We start from the raw sequence: 5,506 nt of genomic DNA, 5'->3' as shown, positions 1-5,506 counted from the left end.
ATGAAAAAGGGTTGGTTCAATTCGATCTTGTCTAAAAAAGAGTTAGAACACAGATACGGGTGTGGATTAAGTAAATCAATGGACAGTCTTGGTCCTACTAAAAATACCAGTACAACGGAAGATCCGAGTCTAAATGATACAGAAAAAAAACATTCATAGTTGGAGAAATAGTGACAGTTCTAGTTATAGTAATGTTGATCATTTAGTTCATGTTATGGACATTCGGAATTTCATCTCTGATACTCTTTTTTTACTTATAGATAGTAAAGGGGACGGTTATTCCCTATACTTTGATATTGAAAATCAAATTTTTGAGATTGACAACGATCCGTCTTTTCTGAATGAACTGCAAAGTTCCTTTTCGAATTATTGGAATTCAAGTTATCTGAACTCTAGATCTAAGAGTGGCGATACTTATAATGATCATTCCATGGATTATACTGAAGATAGTTGGAATAATCACATTAATAATTGCATTGACAATTATCTTTATTCTCAAATCCGTAGTGGCAGTTCCATCCTAAGTGATAGTGACAATTACAATGATAGTTACATTTTGAGTTACATTTTTAATGAAAGTGGAAATACCTGCGAAAGTTTCAGTAAAAGAATTATCACGAACGACGGTAATTTCCTTAAAATCGAAAATTCTACTAATCTTGATGTAACTCAAAAATATAAACATTTGTGGGTTTAATGCGAAAATTGTTATGCATTAAATTATTAGAAATTACTTAAGTAAAAAATGGGTATTTGTGAACAATGTGGATATCATTTGAAAATGAGTAGTTCAGATAGAATTGAACTTCTGATTGATCCTGGTACTTGGAATCCTATGGATGAAGGTATGGTCTCTATGGATCCTATCGAATTTCATTCGGAAGAGGAAGCTTATAAAGATCGTATTGATTCTTATCAAATAAAGACAGGTTTAACTGAAGCTGTTCAAACAGGTATAGGTCAACTAAATGGTATTCCTGTAGCAATTGGTGTTATGGATTTTCAGTTTATGGGAGGCAGTATGGGATCCGTAGTAGGGGAAAAGATCACCCGATTGATTGAGTATGCTGCCAATAAATTAATCCCCCTTATTATAGTATGTGCTTCCGGGGGGGGCACGCATGCAAGAAGGAAGCTTGAGCTTAATGCAAATGGCGAAAATCTCATCGGTTTTATATGATTATCAATCATATAAAAATTTATTTTATGTATCAATCCTTACATCTCCTACTACTGGTGGGGTGACTGCCAGCTTTGGTATGTTGGGGGATATCATTATTGCTGAACCGAACGTCTACATTGCATTTGCGGGTAAAAGAGTAATTGAGCAAACATTGAATAAGACAGTACCTGAAGGGTCACAAGCAGCCGAATTTTTATTCCATAAGGGTTTATTCGATCCAATAGTACCACGTAATCTTTTAAAAGGTGTTCTAAGTGAGTTATTTCAGCTGCATGCTTTAGTTCCTTTGAATCAAAATAAAGGCAAGGATTAAGGGCAATTTTTATATTTGTGTCAAAAAGTTTTTTTATTCCAAAATTAGGATGTCGCGAACCAAAAACCTCCATGCTTATTTCCTTTAGATTCCAATAAAAAAACTTTTTGTTTGTATCTTTCGTCGGGGAGTCTTTATTTAAAATACCTCTTGAATTTATAATAAATCCTCTATTTTTCGATTTTCTTGAATTAGTAAAAGCAAAAGAAAGAAAAAAAGAGAAAGTAAACGCGATTAGCATATATTATATGTAGAAATCGAATTGCTTTTTTAGTTCTACATTTCTTGTACTTATTCTATACTATATTCATTCTATAGAATTCTAATTAATTAATTTTAATATAATAAGATAATAACAACAAAAATATAACAAACAGGTACAATTACAATATCGTAAATCGAGGTACCCGGTCTATGACAACTATGAACTTTCCCTCAATTTTTGTGCCTTTAGTAGGCCTAGTATTTCCAGCAATTGCAATGGCTTCTTTATTTCTTAATGTTCAAAAAAATAAAATTGTTTAGATCGTCTCGTCAAAATCTCATTTTTAAAAACTTAGACTTGAATTATAATAGAGATATATGTTTAGCGGAATGGTATAACACATGATTTCTTCCGAACATAAATGAATGAGCTCTTATGTATGTGATGTAAACGGAAAAATGACAATACAATATTAGGGGTAGATGTTATTATTTTGATCGAACTAAAAGAAAAAATAGAAAGAAATAAAAGTGATACACCTCTGACATCAAAATAGGACTAGTTGATGAGAGTTACATCGGAAACAAGACAGAGTAAGGAAAGTACAATTCATTTGGGGTATTCTTTCAATTCAAATTAAATGCAACCGGATCTAGTATGAATTGGCGATCAAAACGTATATAGGTAGAACTTATAACGGGATCTCGAAAAATAAGTAATTTCTGCTGGGCCTTTATCCTTTTTTTCGGTTCATTAGGATTCTTTTTGGTTGGAATTTCCAGCTATCTTGGTAAGAATTTGATATCTTTATTTCCTCCCCAGCAAATTCTTTTTTTTCCACAAGGGATCGTGATGTCTTTCTATGGGATTGCCGGCCTCTTTATTAGCTCATATTTGTGGTGTGCAATTTCGTGGAATGTGGGTAGTGGTTATGATCGATTCGATAGAAAAAAGGGAATAGTCTGTATTTTTCGCTGGGGATTCCCTGGAAAAAATCGTCGCATCTTTTTCCGATATCTTATAAAAGATATTTAGTCTATTAGAATAGAACTTAAAGAGGGTATTTATACTCACCGTGTTCTTTATCTGGAAATCAGAGGACAAGGAGCCATTCCTTTAACTTGTACTGATGAGAATTTGACTCCACGAGAAATGGAACAAAAGGCGGCTGAATTGGCCTATTTCTTGCGTGTACCAATTGAAGGATTTTGAAAAATGAACGGAAATACCGAACGTTTTCTTAACTTGGCGTAAAATACAAAATCTAGAATACGTTTTTCTACGGCATACCTTAACAGAAAACTCATCAGAACACCCACTCGGGTCAAAGTAGACGTATACAGAACAACCAAAAGGGGGAAACTGTTTATGTCTACAAATACAAACCAATTCAATTACATAGAATTTCCAGTATTTGTAATTGATATATTACATACATTATGTAAATTTTATCGCTTTTTTAGTAATCTTTTGTTCGCTTTAATGATGAAATAATTTGATTTCTTATAATTTCTAATTATAACGAGAATTAAATTATCCAAATTCTGTCGTGTTTTGCCATCCATTTTTATTATCACATTCAAGTCTTAAATTCTTTTTTTGTGCTATGGTTAATTTGTTCAATTTTTGGAAATATTTTCTATTTTGGTAGAAAGTGAGTTCTTTCATCTTGAAATCAAAATAAAAAAAATTCATTGATTGAAAAAAACGAAATGGCTCTGCCGGGTATTCGTCGAAAGCAATTCCTTCCTTTCGATGAATACCCGGTGGGTTCATTAACAATTTATAGATAAAAAAAAATGGAAAAAAAGAAAGCATTTATTCCTTTTCTATATCTTGTATCTATAGTATTTTTACCCTGGTGGATCTATCTATCATTTCAAAAAAGTCTGGAATCTTGGGTTACTACTTGGTGGAATACTAAGCAATCTGAAACTTTTTTGAATGATATTCAAGAAAAAAAATCTTCGCGAAAAATGGATCGAATTCGAGGAGCTCCGCTTGTTGGACGAAATGATAAAGGAATGTCCGGAAACACATCTACAAAAGCTTCGTATAGGAATCCACAATGAAATGATTCAATTGATCAAGACGTACAATGAAGATTGTATCCATATGATTTTGCACTTCTCCACAAATTTTATCTGTTTCCTTATTCTAGGTGGTTATTCCATTCTGGGAAATAAAGAACTTATTCATCTTAATTCTTGGGTTCAGGAATTCCTATATAACTTAAGCGACACAATAAAAGCTTTTTCCATTCTTTTAGTAACCGATTTATGTATCGGATTTCATTCGCCCCAAGGTTGGGAACTACTGATTAGCTCTATCTACAAAGATTTTGGATTTGCCCATAACTATCAAATTATATCGAGTCTTGTTTCCACTTTTCCAGTCATTCTAGATACATTTTTACAATATTGGATTTTCCGTTCTTTAAATCGTGTATCCCCATCACTTGTAGTGATTTATCATTCAATGAATGACTGAAAAAAAAGAAAAGGGGTATATGAAGAGAAATCTAATTCGAGTTTTTAATTCGAATGTTGCTTTGTACATAATCAATAATCAAAGCATTACCAATTGTACCCCCTCTTTCTATTTCTACCCATCTAAGGCGGGGAGTTCCTCCTATATTCCAGTAATATTATTTTATTAAATTAAGTTTTCAGTTAAAGTAAATAGCAGACTGATGGATAGGGAACTCTATTAGCAACCTACCAAATTTATTGTAGAAATTTTCAGAATCAACGGTTGGACCATGCAAACTATAAATACCTTTTCTTGGATAAAAGAACAGATTACTCGATCCATTTCCATCTCGCTCGTGATATATATAATAACTCGGTCATTCATTTCGAATGCATATCCCATTTTCGCACAGCAAGGTTATGAAAATCCACGAGAAGCAACTGGACGTATTGTATGTGCCAATTGCCATTTAGCCAATAAGCCCGTGGATATTGAGGTTCCACAAGCGGTCCTTCCGGATACTGTATTTGAAGTAGTTGTTCGAATTCCTTATGATATGCAATTAAAACAAGTTCTTGCTAATGGCAAAAAGGGGGGTTTGAATGTGGGGGCTGTTCTTATTTTACCTGAGGGGTTTGAATCAGCCCCCCCCCCGACCGTATTTCTCCAGAGATGAAAGAAAAGATAGGGAATCTTTCTTTTCAGAGCTATCGCCCCAATAAAAAAAATATTCTTGTGATAGGTCCTATTCCGAGGAAAAAATATAGTGAAATTACCTTTCCTATTCTTTCCCCAGACCCTGCCACTAAGAAAGACGTTCACTTCTTAAAATATCCGATATATGTAGGTGGTAACAGAGGAAGGGGTCAGATTTATCCTGACGGAAGCAAGAGTAATAATACAGTTTATAATGCCACAACAGCAGGTATAGTAAAGAAAATTGTACGAAAAGAAAAGGGAGGATACGAAATAAACATAGTGGATGCCTCGGATGGACGTGAAGTCGTTGATATTATCCCGCCAGGACCGGAGCTTCTTGTTTCAGAGGGTGAATCTATCAAACTTGATCAACCATTAACAAGTAATCCTAATGTGGGTGGATTCGGTCAAGGAGATGCAGAAATAGTCCTTCAAGACCCACTGCGCGTACAAGGGCTTTTGTTCTTCTTTGCATCCGTTATTCTAGCACAAATCTTTTTGGTTCTTAAAAAGAAACAGTTCGAGAAGGTTCAATTGTTCGAAATGAATTTCTAGATTCGTGAATTTATCAAGATCAAGCTTGTAACAATTACAAAATTCTTGTTGACAATTCAATTCTTTGACAGTTTTGGAT

This window comes from Chenopodium album, chromosome 14 (assembly GCF_948465745.1).
Source record: "Chenopodium album chromosome 14, dcCheAlbu1.1, whole genome shotgun sequence".
Taxonomy (NCBI): Eukaryota; Viridiplantae; Streptophyta; class Magnoliopsida; order Caryophyllales; family Amaranthaceae; genus Chenopodium; species Chenopodium album.
Note: the sequence above shows the minus strand (reverse complement) of the source record.